We start from the raw sequence: 18644 nt of genomic DNA on the forward strand, positions 1-18644 counted from the left end.
TGTAAAACAAAAACTGTAAAATAGAATAGCATGTACCTCTCAGCAAATGTACATATTCAATCCACTAGCATTTTGTCAAATGGATGAACCACATCCAATACAATACTTTTGATACTGTTTACAAAGAAACAGAAAATCTACATAATAGCTCTAATAGAACAAACTTATAAATTCCATAATACATGCATATGTACTTACCAGTATACTAACGACACATCAATTTTAAACTTTAACTATTATATGTGATGTTTTTATAGATATTTATATGTGTCAACTGAGGATGACCCCCTAGGGGTCGAAACCGGTATTGACCCTATTTACCAGTTTGGTAGTAAATAAAATAGTGTATTGATAAGGTGGTGATTCATATTATTTCTATATAGTGATACCAATCAATACGGACATGAAGCTTATAAATAATAATAATCACCAGGTAGTATCGTAAGCTTTCTCTGGGTCAAAAAAACACAGTGACTAGGTGTTCTTTCCAGAAAAAGGCCCCCTGAATGGTGCTCTCCTGTCTAACCAGATGATCAGTCGCAGACCGATGGGAGCGAAAACCACACTGGTAGTTAGACAAGAGACGTTCCTTTTCCATGGCCCACACAAGATGCCGGTTAACCATCCTTTCAAATAGGCATATTGGCTAAGACTTCGAACATGGAGCCAAGAAACATCACCAATAGGTCATTGGCGTGAAACATGTATATATATTCTCTGTAGATTGTTTTAAAAAGATTGTATTTTAGCGAATAAAAAAGATAACGCAAGTGCGAGAATAGAAAAAGGCCGACTGAAGAGAACAGTATACGTATCGTAGTGACAAAGTTGTTATACAAAGAAGTAAACGTGTACTCATGTGATTTTTTTTTTTTCATAAGGAAAAAATCTCATACTGAGAACGATAAACTGGCGACCGCAACAGGACTTTCGAAACTCAGCGATGAAGATTGATCGAATGACTACGGTGATTTTACGGAAGGCACTGGCATCCCGAGGTTTACCGACGGCTGGAAGCAAGGCGGAGTTACAAGAGAGGCTGCGCCAGGATCTGACAGAAAACGAGGAGGACCCAGGCTGTTTCGACTTTGAAGTCACCTTGGAGAAGGAAACCAACGACCGGGTAAGCATTATGTTTGCACAATTAACTACTCTGATCAAGGCCCAGTCTAAAAACACCGAGATCCAATCTAAAAAACTCGAAGGGAAAATCAAGGCCCACTCTCAAAAAATAAAGGGCTGAATCAATTCCTGGGTCAAAGATATGAAAGAAGATATTTCAAAAATGAATGACAAAATCAGCAGCATAGAATTAGATGTAGATAAATTAAGTGATATACACACCTTGGAAAACAAAGTCGAGGAGAAAATTGGAAAAATCGAGCAGGAATCCAACAGTTTTAAAACTGAAGTAGGCCAGAAATTTACAAAGTTTGAATCCGAGGTTAACAGAAAAATTTTAAACCTGGAGAAAAACATTTCCGTAGGCAGTGGTCAACCTAGCAGAGGTATGGACCTCCCCCTTGGGTTACCGGTCGATCCCAGAGTAATCAAAAGACAACCTATCGGAATTTCATGGGAGACTCGAGGAGTGTCGTAAGGCAATTCTAAACACATCGGAGTCTCTACTGGGTAGGACAAATAAATCCACGGAAATATACTTGCAAATTGTCAGCCAGCAGCTAAAAGCGTCAGCAGGGGCTTGGTGGCAGAACATTAAAGGGCTCAAACTCGACTGGGAGGAATTTATGAACGAATTTGTTCATTCAGGGTCTGTCCAAACTTCGGTACAAAAAAAGTTCCTAACTGAAGCGCAACCCATTGGTATGAGAGCAGCAGCTTTCGTAATTCAAGAACTCCAGCTCTTTAAGAGAGTCCACGAAAAGGAAAATATTGATATGAGCGTCCCTTGTATAATTAAACTGCCACATGATAACATTCGATCGCTTGTTAAGGTGGCAAAACCAAAAACCTTTGAAGAGCTCCATCACATTGTAGCAAAATTAGACGAAGAAACAAGTTACCATGCCTCAAAACGAAAACCTGAACAGCGGAAGAACCCCGGAAATACTACCGATGCGGGCAGACCAGGCATTTTAAAGGCCAATGCCCGGAAAACTAGCTTGGAACCATTCGAATTTGGGTAAGGATGGTTCTGGAAGAATGAAGAAGCCTCAGATATATGACATCTGGCTAGAAGGTAAACATATTGGTCAAATCTATAGTGATTTGAAACCTAATCCACTCCACCCGGCTATTAACTTGATGATTGATGATAAGCCTTTAATCGCTATCCTTGACACTCAAGCTTAACACTCGTTTGTGAGCATGAATGTGGCAAAATTATTAAAACTTATTCGTCCTGCTAAGGTGGCAACAGTCAGAGGGGCAACTCATCCCATGCATTACCAGATTGAGGGTTGTACCTTTCTTTAAGCCAAGTACTCTACTGAAATCATAGATATACCGGTGAGTTTTATCAAGGATTTGATACATACATTATCGTTATAGACCATTATGCCTTTCAGCATTCAGTCAGCAAGCCTCTGTGAATTTACTAAACATCGCCACAATCCTCTATTTCCAAACAGTGCTGTGGCCTCATTTAGTTCTATACCTCTTATCATTAAATCATTAGAAACAGTCTAACCATCGTCATCTTGGTCTCCATCTACTTCTGTTACCCTCCGTAACACAGTCCATTATTCTCCTAGGTAATCTATCCTCCTCCATTCGCCTTACATGACCCCACCACCGAAGCCGGTTTATGTGGTACAGATTCATCCATCGAGTTCATTCCTAACTTAGCCTTTATCTCCTCACTCCGAGTACCCTCCTGCTATTGTTCCCACCTGTTTGTACCAGCAATCAACATTACCATCCTGGGAGAACACACAACCTAAATACTTGAAATTATCTACCTGTTTCCAGCTCTGTATCACCAATCTGACATTCAATTCTGTTGAATTTCTTACCTACTGACATCAATTTAGTCTTCAAAAGGCTAATTTTCATACCATACTCATTGCACTTATTTTCAAGTTCCAAGATATTAGACTGCAGGTTTTTGGCACAATCTGCCATTAACACCAAGTAGTCACCGTAGGTCAGAGCGCTTACTACCTTTCCACCTAAGTCAATCCCTCCCTGCCACTTTATACCTTTCAGCAGATGATCCATGTAAACTACAAACAGCAAAGGTGAAAGATTACAGCCTTGTCTAACCCCTGTAAGTTCCCTGAACCAAGAACTCATTCTACCATCAATTCTCACTGAAGCCCAATTGTCAATATAAATGCCTTTGATTGATTTTAATTATCTACCTTTAATTCCAAGTCCCCCAGTATGATGAAGATCTTTTCTCTTGGTACCCTGTCATATGCTTTCTCTAGATCTGTGTTTGAGTCATCAGTCCATAGACTGGTTTGATGCAGCACTCCATACCACCCTATCCTGTGCTAACCTTTTCATTTCTACGTAAGTATTGCATCCTACATCTGCTCTAATCTGCTTGCCATATTCATACCTTGGTCTACCCCTAGCGTTCTTACCACCTACACTTCCTTCAAAAACCAACTGAAGTCCCGGGTGTCTTAAGATGTGTCCTATCATTCTATCTCTTCTTCTTGTCAAATTTAGCCAAATCTATCTCCTCTCACCAATTCGATTCAGTATCTCTTCATTCGTGATTCGATCTATCCATCTCACCTTCAGCATTCTTCTGTAACACCACATTTCAAAAGCTTCTATTCTCTTTCTTTCTGAGCTAGTTATCGTCCATGTTTCACTTCCATACAATGCCACGCTCCACACGAAAGTCTTCAAAAACATCTTTCTGATTCCGATATCAACGTTTGAAGCGAGCAAACTTCTTTTCTTAAGAAAGCTCTTCCTTGCTTGTGCTAGTCTGCATTTTATATCCTCCTTACTTCTGCCATCGTTAGTTATTTTACTACCCAAGTAACAATATTCATCTACTTCATCCATACCATTCAGCAACTTCGAGATCTTCTGCAGTCTCAGATAAAATAACAATATCATCGGCAAATCTCAAGGTTTTGATTTTCTCTCCTTGGACTGCGATTCCCTTTCCAAATTTCTCTTCGATTTCCTTTACTGCCTGTTCTATGTAAACATTGAAAAGGAAAGGGAACAAACTGCAGCCTTCCTTCACTCTTTTCTGGATTGCTGCTTCTTTTTCAAAGCCCTCGATTCTCATCACTGCAGACTGATTTTTATACAGATTGTAGACAATTCTTCGTTCTCGGTATCTGATCCCTATCATCTTCAAAATCATAAATAGCTTGGTCCAATCAACATTATCAAATGCCTTTTCTAGATCTACGAATGCCATGTACGTGGGCTTGTCCTTCTTGATTCGATCCTCTAAGATCAGACGTAAAGTCAGGATTGCTTCACGTGTTCCTACATTTCTTCTGAAGCCAAATTGATCTTCTCCCAACTCAGCTTCAACTTGTTTTTCCATTCTTCTGTAAATAATACGTGTCAAAATTTTGCAGGCATGAGACACTAAACTAATGGTGCGGTAGTTTTCACACCTGTCAGCACCGGCTTTCTTGGGAATAGGTATAACAACATTCTGCCGAAAATCGGATGGGACTTCTCCTGTCTCATACATCTTGCACACTAAATGAAATAATCTTGCCATGCTGGTTTCTCCTAAGGCAGTCAGTAATTCAGAGGGAATGTCATCAATTCCAGGTGCCTTGTTCCTATTTAGGTCACTCACAGCTCTGTCAAACTATGACCTCAAAACTGGGTCTCCCATTTCATCAGCATCAACAGCCTCTTCTTGTTCCAGAACCAAATTATCTACATCTTTACCTTGATACAACTGTTGGATATGCTCCTGCCATCTTTCTGCTTTGTCTTCTTTCCCTAGAATTGGCTTTCCATCTGAGCTCTTAATATTCATACACCTAGATTTCCTTTCTCCAAAGGTTTCCTATTTTTCCTGTATGCAGCATCTACCTTTCTCAGGACCATACAGCCTTCGACATCCTTGCACTTCTCCTTCGGCCATTCTTCCTTAGCTACCTTGCACTTTCTATCCACTTGATTCTTTAATCGGCTGTATTCTTTTTTGCCCTCTTCATTTCTAGCATTCTTGTATTTTCGTCGTTCATCAATCAGGTCTAGTATCTCCTGAGTTATCCACTGATTCTTAGTTGATCTTTTCTTTCTTCCTAACATTTCTTCAGCAGCCCTACTGACTTCATTTTTCATGACTATCCACTCTTCCTCTATAGTGTTTCCTTCAGCCTTTTCATTTAGTCCTTGTGCAACACGTTCCTTGAAACAATCCCTCACACTCTTTTCTTTCAACTTGTCTAGATCCCATCTTTTTTAATTCTTTCCTTTCTTCAATTTCTTCAACTTCAGATGGCATTTCATGACCAACAAGTTGTGGTCAGAGTCCACGTCTGCTCCTGGGAAAGTTTTGCAATCCAACACCTGGTTTCTGAATCTCTGCCTAATCATAATGAAGTCTATTTGATACCTTCCAGTGTCTCCAGGTCTCGTCCACGTATACAGCCGCCGTTTGTGGTGTTTGAACCACGTATTGGCAAGGACTAAATTATGATCAGTGCAGAATTCAACCAGCCGACTACCTCTTTCGTTCCTTTGTCCCAATTCGAATTCTCCTACTGTATTACCTTCTCTTCCTTGGCCTACCACTCCATTCCAGTCTCCCATCACAATTAGATTCTCGTCACCTTTTACATATTGCATTAAATCTTCTATCTCCTCATATATTCTTTATTTCATCATCCGCTAAACTAATAGGCATATAAACCTGCACTATCTTGTCTATCTTGACGACAATTCTTTCACTATGCTGGTCGTAGTAGCTTATCCACTGCCCTATTTTCTTATTCATTATTAAACCAACTCCTGCATTTCCCCTGTTTGATTTTGTGTTGATAATTCGGTAATCACCTGACCAAAAATCTTGTTCTTCCTGCCAACGTACTTCACTTATACCAACTACATCTAACTTTAGCCTATCCATCTCCCTTTTCAGATTCTCTAACCTACCACAACGATTCAAACTTCTAACATTCCACGCTCCGACTCGCAGAATGTCAGTATCCATCTTCCTGATGACAGCCCCCTCTCGTGTAGTCCCCACCCGGAGATCCGAATGGGGGACTAGTTTACCTCCGGAATATTTTACCCGGGAGGAAGCCATCATCAGTACACCATTCATACAGAGAGAGAGCTGCATATCCTCGGGAGGTAGTTACGGCTGTAGTTTCCCGTTGCTTTCAGCCGTGTAGCAGTATCTACACAGCTAAGCCATGTTGAGTATTATTACAAGGCCGTATCAGTCAATCATCTAGACTGCCGCCCTTGCAACTACCGAAAGGCTGCTACCCCTCTTTCGATGAACCATTCGTTAGTCTGGTCTCTCAACAGATACCCATCCGATATAGTCGCACCTGCGGCTCGGCTATCTGCATCATTAGGACACGCAAGCCTCCCCACCGCGGCAAGGTCACATGGTTCGCAGAGGAGGTAACATGTGAAAGGTGCGTATATTATAACTCTATTGTCCTCTTCTTTACGATGTTGCACTGGCGGTAAAATCGTAACATTGTTGGCATTAAAAAGCAGTATGTCAGACTTACGAGGTTCTTAAGTTAGTCAAATAGCATAAATTTATTTTCCTCGTAAATCTCCCATACAAGGTTTTTAATCTATTAACAGCTCACTCGGACGTACGAGCTTATTAATTCGGCCAATAGAGGCGCAGGGTTCCTCCAGACTTGGGAGGGTTTTAAGTTCAGTTAGAGCGCATTTAAAAAAAATTTAAGACCCTAAAAATGACCAAAATCGGACTTACGAGGTTTTTAAAGACAACGCGTTGTAATAGTTAGTGGGATGTAAAAATATTATCATTATTATTTAACTCTGGAAGAACAATATAACTGACGTATCAAAGTCAGACATAGCCCACTAGAAAACAATGATTTGCACTTTACCACACTCTGCTGGCGTTTGACAAAGGAACTTCTGCACTTGAGATCTACGAAACGTAAACACAGCTATCTATTCCTCTCATAGCATTTTTCAATTACCGGTGCATACTGAAAATTTGATCCTGACAGCCCCTTTGTGGTCTGAAACCACACTGGTTTTCATCCAACTTCTTCTCAACCACTAATCGCTCCCTCCCTTCCAAGATGCCAGTGAATACTTTGCCTGGAATACTAACCAAAGAGATACCTCAATAGTTGTTGCAATCCTTCCTGTTCCCTTGCTTATAGATATGTGGAATTACAGTACTGCTTTTGTCCAATTTGAAGGTTCCTTACCATCACTCTATGCTAATCATACCCATCTACTAAGCCATTTCATTCCTGCCTTCCCACTATACTTCACCATTTCAATCTACTGTAACTTCATCTATTCCTGCTGCTTTATGACAATGGAGTTTATTTACCATCCTTTCCACTTCCTCAAGCGTAATTTCACCAAAATCATTTTCCTCCTCCCCATGAAGTTGGCTGTTTGCAACACCACCAGGAAGACCTCTTTTTACGTAGAGAAGATGTTCAAAATATTCACTCCACCTCTCCAGTGATTCCCTGGGATCTATTACGAGTTCACCTGAATTACTCAAAACACTGTTCATTTCCTTTTTCCCTCCCTTCCTAAGATTCTTTATTACTGTCCAGAAAGGTTTCCCTGCTGCTTGACCTAGCCTTTCCAGGTTATTACCAAAATCTTCCCATGACTTTTTTTGGATTCAATAACTATTTGCTTTGCTCTGTTTCTTTCATCTACGTACAATTCCCAGTCTGCATCCGCCCTTGTTTGGAGCTATTTCTGATAAGCCTTTTTAGAATCTGGTACCCCTAGTCTCCCATGTGTAGTGGTGAATAGCCTTGAAGAATGTATGTGTAACTGATAAACCCATACTAGCACAGAAGTCCAGCAAATGCTTCCCATTCCCATTAGCTTCCATATCTTCCCCACATTTATCAAACACTCTTTCGTGTCTTTCAGTTATATTTCCCACTTCGCATTAAAATCGCCCATTAACACTATCCTATCCTTGTTGTCGACCCTAACTACGATGTCACTCAATGCTTCATAAACTTGTCAACTTCATCCCTATCTGCACCCTCACATGGTGAATACACCGAGACAATTCTCGTCCTAATTCCTCCCAACTCCCAAATCTACCCACATCATTCGCTCATATCTGAGAAGTCAAGAAGTGTCAGTTCACATCAAACTCATTTGAGTACCTAGGTTATGTACTGACGGACAACGGTTTGGAGAGAAACTGAGAAGAATAGGGCCATTCAGGAACAGGAAACGCCTCGTACGAAATGCCAAGTACGTCAATTTTTAGGCCTCTGTGGGTGGTACAGTAGCTTTGTACCACACTTTGAAACGAAAGCTGCTCCACTAACCGACCTCCTCAATAAAAACATACCATTTAAATGGACCCAAAGGAAAGAAACAGCATTCCAGGAACTAAAAAGATCTGTTTGTGATGCTCCAAGTCTAGCATATCTGGATACAAGATGGGAGGTCTGCTTGCAGACGGTTGTGACATCGGTCTTGGGGCTGTAGTGTTCCATGAGAGAGGAGTAGGAGGCAAGGATATAACTGAGTATGCCAGTAGGAAAATTTCTGCTCCTGAGAGAAACTATTATACAGCCGAGGAGGAGGCATTAGCAGCCGTATGGGCTGTCGGGAAGTTCAGAGGTTATCTAGAAGGAAGGAAGTTCGGACTCTTTACAGACAACTCTTCACTTCAGTGGCTGAACCAAGTTTCTGGAACTAAGTCCAAACTAATGCGATGGGCCTTGATCCTTGCCGATTTTGACTTTGAAATTTGTCATGTTCCTGGCGTAGCCAATCAAGTTGCGGACAGTCTATAAAAAAATCATGAGGAAGGACAGAAATGAGCCACAAATTTATTAGAGAGATTCTTGGGCCAACTACAAGGTATCAAACCAACCCAGGGAGGAAATAATGAAATCGATTTTGATTTAATAAGGAAGTGGCAGACTGAGGACATGCCCTGTAACAGAATGGCATCCTGGATCAGCAAACGCAGCACTGTTTGTCGATCTGTCCCAATTCACTTTAAGATGTGTTACAAGAACTTCTGACTCAAAGACGGTATACTTAAGTATACTTCCCACCTGCCTGGATCTTCTCCAGTCGTCATTTTGAAGTCACAAACTGCGAGGATTTTGAACAAACAACATGATAATCCAGAAGCCGGTCATCCTGGTTAAGAGGAAACCTATTCTTTGATTCGGCAACGTTTCTTCTGGGTACACATGCGTCAGGAAATCAAGAACTCTGTTCGTGCAAACTGTCCTCCCACTAAGGCGAACAACCAGAAGACGAGTCCCAGCATGAGAAGACGCCCAACACATCAACCTTGGGAGATCCTCGCCCTTGAACTTATGGGACCCTACCCATGGACATCTCGGGGAAAAATGGGGATCCTCATGGTGACTGATCTATTCAGAAGATGTTTGCAAGCATTCGCCATCCCCGAAGCTACATCGGAATGTATTGTACAACTCTTAAGGACAGAAGTCTTCAGTCGGTATGGGTATCCTCGGTGTCTACTCACGGACAATGGCAGTCAATTCACTTCGAGACAGTGGTTGCAAACTTTGTCGGAGTGGGGAATTGAACACTGGATGACACCGATCTATCATCCACACCCGAATCCACTGAATGGAGAAACCAGGAGCTAAAAATGATGTTTCAGATTCACCTGGTCGACAGAGAACATACCAAGTGGGACCAACACCTACACAAGTCCCTTCTGGCCATCAGACAGCGGATTAATCGTGTCACGGGTTTCTCACCTGCAGAACTTTTCCTTGAACATTCAATCAAGAGAACTGGTGACTGGAACTTCATCCATGACAAGGAGAGGAACCGGAGGGTACTGATACACGGCATGTACGGAACCAGCGGTAGATTCAACAGGCACACCGCCATGCCGAAGAGCGTTCAAGGAGAGAAGCGAAGAACAACGATGCACCGGAGGAAAGGGAGTTCAGACCTTAAAACTAGGTCTTCGTCGAATACTTATCCTGCTCATATATTAGCATGCTCAGTTTATGATGAATAAGGTACCAGTGGACAGGATTTTTTTTTTTTTTTTTTGCTACTGGCTTTACGTCGCACCGACACAGATAGGTCTTATGGCGAAGATGGGACAGGAAAGGGCTAGGAGTGGGAAGGAATCGGCCATGGCCTTAATTAAGGTACAGCCCCAGCATTTGCCTGGTGTGAAAATGGGAAACCATGGAAAACCATCTCCAAGGCTGCCGACAGTGAGGTTCGAACCCACTATCTCCCGAATACTGGATACTGGCCGCACTTAAGCAACTGCAGCTATCAAGCTCGGTGGACAGGATTTTTAAAAACTTGTGAAATAGCAATGGACGTATCAACACACAAAGACTTCCAATATGGCGCCAAGAAACATCACCAATAGATCATTGGTGTGAAACATGTACATATTCTTTGTAGATTGTTTAAAAAAAGAGCAATTGTCTTTTAGCGAATAAAAAAACGCAAGTGTGAGAATAGTAAAAAAGGACGATTGAAGAGAACAGTATATGTATCGTAGTGATAAAGTTGTTATACAAAGAAGTAAACATGTTCTTGTGCGATATTTTTCTTTCGTAAGAAAAAAATCACATATTGAGAACGATAATAGGGTGAGGATAACCTTGAGACATCTGTCACTCAAATGCTTCAGCATTTGATTGTGGATTTTGTCTGGTCCAGGAGCTGTGTCTCTGCATAGCGCAAGTGCACTCCGCAACTCCTACTCCGTGAAAGGCACATTGTAGGGATATCAATTTCATTATAATTGATCCGTATTGAACTGTGATTACAATAACAGTTAAATATTTTATTTATGGGTCAATCTTTTCAATACAAAGTTGTGATATGTCACATTACATCTCCTTTTTGGGACTAATTTCAACCTAACTGTAGGCCATCATCAGCCATAACACAAATCACACAATTACATCGAATAAACCAAAACAATGTACAGACACAATGTCATTAAAATGTGTGTACCCATGGAAATTAAAATTAAGACTAGTTACTAGAATGCATTCTGTTAAAAGCTCAAGTTATTCAAGAATTAATGTAGTGACAATAGAATTAAAAATGTTTAAACTATGTACATAGCATGCATTCATCTAGGCAAGGCTCTAGAATGTAATACAATCTGTTAAAAGTTGCTTCGGATAATAAAATAAATGAAATGGTGTATGGCTTTCAGTGCTGGGAGTGTCCGAGGACACGTTCGGCTCGCCAGGTGCAGGTCTTTTGATTTGACTCCCGCAGGCGACCTGCGCGTCGTGATGAGGATGAAATTATGATGAATACGACACATACACCCAGCCCCCGTGCCAGAGAAATGAATCAATGATGGTTAAAATTCCCGACCCTTCCGGGAATCGAACCCAGGACCCCTGTGACAAAAGGCCAGCGCGCTAACCATTTAGCCATGGAGCCGGACACTTTCTTAGATAAAAAATATAACTGAATCATTCTATGTTTTCTATATTTCAACATATTTTCGAGGACTGAATATGTATCAGGGGGAAAAAAAACACAGTTTTTCTCCAAGAAAATATTCTTCTATTACAAACAAATGGAATTATGTATGCCAATTGGTTGTGGTCAGACAAAGAATGGCTCCTTGGCTTAAATGTCAGCATAACGACCTGCAATTTACAGGGTTCCGGGTTCAACTCCCGGCCCCGCTGAGAATTTTTAACTGTTTATGATCAATTTCTCTGGTCCGGGGACTGGGTTTTTGTGTTCGTCTCAAGACAGTTGTCTTCATATATGCACAACACAGCACAGAATACATCCCACCACATAGGCTTGGCGTGAGAAAGAGCATCCAGCCATAAAACCAGCTTCAATCATGACCCCAGTACTGGGATTAAGGCCAGAAGAAAGAGAAGTTTGTCGGCTAGAGCAGCTGCAGGGTGAACTCGAAAACGTGGTGACCTATTGAGTTCAAGCTTTGTATTCAACAAAGTTGACTCACATTGCTGTTCTCTGTGATTCATAATTCAAGAAATCAAATTAAAAGATCGTGCCATACAGCGTCACCAGCTGAATTGAACTACTCTTTGCTGTTTTCTGAGACTCTGAGGTTTTCGTTTACGTTCCAGTGCCATACAGCGTCACCAGCTGAATTGAACTACTCTTTGCTGTTTTCGGAGACTCTGAGGTTTTCGTTTACGTTCCAGTAAATCTACCGATACGAGGCTGGTGTTAAAATACCACCGGACAGAGCTCAGACGGCCAGCACTCTGCTGTCTGACCTACTCAGTCTGTGTTAAAAGACTTCATATTGTTGAACATAGAGTAGATTAAGGCAGGTGTTTTATCCATTTGGTTTTGGCTTCTTAACCTGCTGTATTCATGTATCTAGTTTTCGTTTATCCAGAAATTCCTTTTGTTTTCACTTTCTATGTGGCCAATATCTTTAATTATCCTCAAGAATATCTCCTCCTTTTGCCCCACTTCATTTCGTACCTACGTCTTCCTTTAATAATCTATACTCCCTTTTACTCTCTTCAGTGAATACATTATTGTATAGCGGCTGATGAATAAACTTCAATATCTTTTGATTAATTTTTATATTAGATCTCACATTTCTTCCCACCTTACCATCGGCTATCCATTCATTCCATCCACCCTCTTCAGTACATCCTGCTATAAAACTGGCAACTGGGATTTACGACATTGTGCAAGAAAGTGAGCTTATTGGCGTACGCTGTGCAGGAGTGGAAGCTGGGTGGATGTCTTATTCATAAGTTGGAAATAACAGACATGGAGGTAGTGAGAATGATCGCGGGTAAAAAGAGGTAGAGAGCAATGAGGAAACAAAGTGTAAGTTAAGAATGAACTCATTGGACGAAGTTGTACAACTGAACTGGCTTGGGTGCTTTGGATAAAGATTAAGATTAACACATAGAATTTGAACTAAGGCTGGCACTTTACAACTGTTGCATTCTGTTAAAAAGTTCAAGTGAGCCGACGTCAAGTTGTATTCACAAAGACGTTAAAAATAATTAAACTATGTACACAAACACGTAATCAATGCATGTAAGTGTGATGCATGCTGTTAAAAAAACAAGTTGCTTCTACTTAAAGGTCTTGAATGCTGAATGATTCGTTGCGCCTAACCAAACAACCAGCTCTGCTCCACACGTTGCAGCTGAAGATCAACCTCACGGTCCACATTGAACTGCAAAATTCTACCACCTTCTAGAATCCATCAATTTTTTCAGACCTATAGGCGCAACGAAACATTCAGACCTTGAAGCAAAAGCAACATTTTTAACAACATGCATCACACTTACGTGCATTGATTACATGTTTATGTACATAGTTTAATTATTTTTAATGCCTTTGTGAATACAACTTGACATTGGCTCAACTGAACTTTTTAACAGAATGCAACTCTTATAAAATACCAGCCTTAGTACAACTTTTAGGTGTTAATCACCATTAAGAACCTTTATCCTTTATCGTCTTGCCTAGATACATGCGTGCTATGTACATAGCTTAAACATTTTTAATGTTATTGTCACTACATTAATTCTTGAATCACTTTTAACATAATGCATTCGAGTAACTAGTCTTAATTTGAATTCCCAAGGGTTACACACATTTTAATGACATTGTGTCTGTACATTGTTTTGGTGTATTATTGTAATTGTGTGATTTGTGTTATGGCTGATGATGGCCTACAATTTGGTTTAAACTAGTCCCACAAAAGGAGATTTAATGTGGTGACATATGCACAACTTTGCATTGAAAAGGTGGATCCATAAATAAAATATTTAACTATTATTGTAACGTTGTAGGGATGCGAAGCACTAGAGGCGAAAGAGAGACAGTGTGCCTCTGCTTCGCGCTTAACTGGAAGAAATGCATAGTCATATCTCCCGGAGCTGGACATATCTGTGAAATGTGACACGATGTGGTCTGCAATTAATGGAGATTCCGGGGACTGAGGACACATTTTGTACTCCGACAATACGGTGGAGTTTTGTCCACACTTGTGATGACGGAGTATGTGCCGTCATGGAAGAAATATAGTTTTCCCACGTAGTTTCTTACTTTTCCGAATCAAGAAACGGGCCTTAGCGTGCAGACGCTTAAACGTGATATGATTAACCATCGTAGGATTCCAACGATAATGTTTAAAAGCCTGTTGGCGATCACGTATGGCTGCTGCAATTTCTTTGGTTCAACATGGGACCTGTTTCCGGCAAGGAATACCGGACAAGGAAGTAATTGTTTCCTCTACAGCAGCCAAAATTCCACTAGTAATGGAAGAAACGTGGTCGTCAACAGACTCCAGCATATCATCGGCCATCACTGCGCATTTGGAAAATTCTGGCCAATTTGCCCGCCGACGTAACCAGCACTAGGGTACTTCAGACGGTCTTTGATTCAAGAGAGAGAGAGAATTATTGGGAAGTGGTCACTATCACAGAGGTCGTCTTGTACTTGCCACCGTAGCAGGGAAACTGGCACACGGCTTCACAAAGTGACATCTAGGTGTGAGAATGTGCCATGTGCGCTGCTGAAATGCGTCGGTTCCCTGTATTAAGCACGCAAAGATCGAACACGTTTATCAATCGCTCAAGCATCCTCCCCCTAGCACAGGAAGACTGAGAACCCCAAAGTATGTTACAGGCATTCACATCTCCCAGCATGAGGAAAGGAGGTAACTGAGTGATCAAATCTTGTAGTGCGTGTGCTACCACTTCCCCATCTTCTTTATAATTTGGGCTTTGGTAGGAGGGATGGTATTTCCAGCCCTATTTGCCTCGCCCTGGTAGGGGAGGACTTCCCAGGCTACATTGGCAATGACACTCTTGGTTTCCCATAAGGTAAGAGAACCTTCTTGGGACCATCTGTACTTGTCGTGGCAACACTTTTTTCATGGCTGGTTGATGGAGATTGTCTTTCTAAACTAGTTATTGCAGGATTAAAGCTTTGTGGTGTGATCCGTACATTCGCAACCTTTTCAGCAAAGGAAATGGAGAACTCCGGAGCAGCCATAGTTTTAAACTTTCTCCGGGCATCTGGATAGGAAAGCTTATCCAGTATTTTTATCTCCTGGATGATCTCCTCCCTGAACGTTGGGCATTCTTTGTATATCGGAGCATGCACGCCAGTGCAACTGACGCACATTGGTGGTAGTGTACACTCAACACCAGCATGCTCACATTTTCCACACATAGCACAGGTCGACGAACCACGGCAACGCATGAGTTGTTGCCAAACTTTTGACAGTTGTAACACCTAATTGGTGCTGGAATGTATGGGCGTACAGTTAATCGGTACATCGTGACTTCAATACATTCAGGCAGTGACTAGGCGTCAAAGGTCAAGATGAAAGCGCCCATACCGAGCAGCTTATCACCGACACGCTTCTAATCTCCGTACGTCGGTAACGCCTCGGCATGCAAGATTTTGAATGATAACATCGTCGGAAGCCCTTATCAAATCCCTGTAGAAAATAACCCCTTTGCAGGAGTTAAGAGATTTGTGCTTCTCAATTTTAACTGCCACATTGCCGAACATTTTAGCTTCAAGTAACCGTCGACTCTGTTCATCCGTCGATATCTTAATTAGCACGGAGCCATTTCACATTTCATCAACTTCACCACGAATAATACCTTCAATTGCATTGCTAATCATGAATGGACATTCTTCTAACAAGCTCTGACCATCGATCCTGGAGGCGACCAGGAATCGAGGGAGCCATTTGTCACATTCATCTTCTAATACCACAGGCGTATGTATATCTTTTCCTTTTCCACACTTTACTAGATGCAGTTTTTTAGAGGGTGCCACCCCCTTTTGAATTAGAAAAACCAAAATCGAAACCCATGCATTGGCCCACGAGTACCTGGGATATAAGGGGTCAACCTTCGGCACAGCCCTGACGTACAAAAGGCAAGGCTAAATATTCCAGAGGGCGTCCGGTATCTGGAGGGGGTCGCTAAGGACTACTCTTCCAGTAGCCATTCATCACCTCAACATGACTCGAAACTTGTGATTGGAGGAGGATAAAAACCTCCGTACTAACCTATTCTATCTGAGGCAGAGAGGGTGACTAGACAGGAAGAGGAATGAAATTTTATGAAGGTGAGAATAGAAGGGTAGAAATAGTTATGAAGAATAAAGAGCAGAGTATCTCTGCACTGGCAGGGTATAGTGCGCATTGGTATCACCTAAATATCACTATAAAATTTGTCACAAATGGAACATAATAATTACTTTTACACATATCAAGTGAAAAATCCCTGGCAAATTAAGAAATATATGTTTTTTGGAGAATATTAATACGTACTTTACCACTTTACAAGTACATTTGGTGTTGCGCTCACAGTGACACACGTATGTCTTTTGTCTTACACTTTGAACAATTTCGTGTGTGATATCTGTGTTCACTGAAGTTCTTTGCTTTCGTTTCATTCTTCACCTGTCAATGACATCATTTCATGAATTGTATCGCGATATGCAATATTTAATAGGCGACAAAATGGTATGGCCAATGTACATAAGAAAAATTCAGTGGACTAGTGATTTATTGGTCCAGGGATCGAGCTACTTTCGTTCGAACGGAAATAAAAATATTTATTGGTCCAGGGATCATGCTATTTTTCTTTTGACCTCCATTTTGCTGTTTGTACTGGCCAAAGATAATGGGAATCTACAGACATAGCACTCCCATTCCACGGTGCTAGCCCTGGACCTGAAGAAAGTAACAAAAGACGGCACCAGTAGCGAATGGACAAAGATAATGAGAATCCACAGACATAGCCCTCCCATTCCACGGTGCTAGCCCTGGACCCAAAGAAAGTAACAAAAGACGGCACCAGCAGCGTAGTACGACATAAACCAGTCCTAAGGTTAAGTTAAGAGTAAGTTCCCACCTTCCAATACTTATCAATTTCTATATAATAGACTTATTAATTACATAATATAATCCATATAACCTCTAGTACATGTTTCGTTCCGATATGGAACATCTTCAGCTAAAATTGGTAAAATGGCAAGACAATTAAAATACATTGATGTTAAGATGATACATAAGCTAAAAGATATGATAAAATGGCTCGAAAATTAAAACATATGATAAAGATGATGAGATAAAGTTCATTCATGTTGGTTGAAAACACAACAAGTCAGTTTTCAAGTGGCGAATTAAAAACAGCGATAAGGTTCTTCATTCGCCACTTGAAAACTGACTTGTTGTGTTTTCAACCAACATGAATGAACTTTATCTCATCATCTTTATCATATGTTTTAATTTTCGAGCCATTTTATCATATCTTTTAGCTTATGTATCATCTTAACATCAATGTATTTTAATTGTCTTGCCATTTTACCAATTTTAGCTGAAGATGTTCCATATCGGAACGAAACATGTACTAGAGGTTATATGGATTATATTATGTAATTAATAAGTCTATTATATAGAAATTGATAAGTATTGGAAGGTGGGAACTTACTCTTAACTTAACCTTAGTTGTGTTGAGCCAATACGGAATAAACATGAGATTTATAAGCTATAAACCAGTCCTGTCTACAAGCCTTAAGTATGTTTTAATATTTCTCAAATAACGACGGTATTTCTTAATTTGCCAGGGATTTTTCACTTGATATGTGTAAAAGCAATTATTATGTTCCATTTGTGACAAATTTTATAGTGATATTTGGGTGATACCTTTGCGCATCATACCCCACTGGCACAGCCCTCGGGATCAACAAGCACACAAGCCCCCACATAGACGTCAAGGTCATGGTGTCCCTGGAGAGGGCGTGTAGTCAGGTATCTATCTAAAGTTCTTTTTGACACTAGCTTTTAAGAAGCTCTGCATGATCTGTGAACAGAAAAGCTCCACCCAGAATAACCAGTTGCCCTAACTGGCTGGAATGAAGATGGTTGCCAACCACAAACTACCCATATATCAGAAATGGCCCTTTATCATTCCACTACAGAGTATCCATGTCCTATTTGGTATGTGTCATCTTGCACCAAATAGGTGGATATGGCTCTCAATGGAACCAGTCAGCTGGTGACAAGTTGTTTAATGTCTACTCCAATTGACAAGCTCTATCAAGCTTATCGGAACTGTACCATTACAAAGAAGTGGCTGTGAATAAGGAGAGGACAAGAAGAGGACAAGAGAACAAGTGCTCATCCACTACATGATCATGTACATCCAGTTCAAAGACTCATATCCAGGAACACTTTTTTTTTCCACAGGAACTAACCACATCAGCTGATAGGCAAGATTACAACTACAGAAAAGAAGGACTCCCAATATCCCTGGAATGCTTATCAGCTGGCCGCAAAGAGAATTGGATGAAGTAGAAATCCTTCCACAGATTGAGATCAGGTGTGAGCCAATCGTAAATGACCTTAGCGAGATGGGATTACACTGATAATGAAGACATTAAGTGTGAAAGCAGGGAAGATTGAACTCTGAAGAATATGCTTCAATGTTCATAGTGCCCATCCCCCTGCACAGAACTCAACAAACACAGGATTCACTTGA

The 18644-nt window shown here is 40.9% G+C and overlaps 1 protein-coding gene across 1 annotated transcript in view; it reads right to left on the minus strand.

The window, feature by feature from the left end:
- nudC (nuclear distribution C, dynein complex regulator) overlaps window positions 1-18644 on the minus strand; it is a 332523-nt gene that overhangs the window by 313190 nt on the left and 689 nt on the right. The window lies entirely within an intron of this gene.

The sequence above is a fragment of the Anabrus simplex genome, chromosome 1 (genome assembly GCF_040414725.1).
Source record: "Anabrus simplex isolate iqAnaSimp1 chromosome 1, ASM4041472v1, whole genome shotgun sequence".
Classification (NCBI taxonomy): Eukaryota; Metazoa; Arthropoda; class Insecta; order Orthoptera; family Tettigoniidae; genus Anabrus; species Anabrus simplex.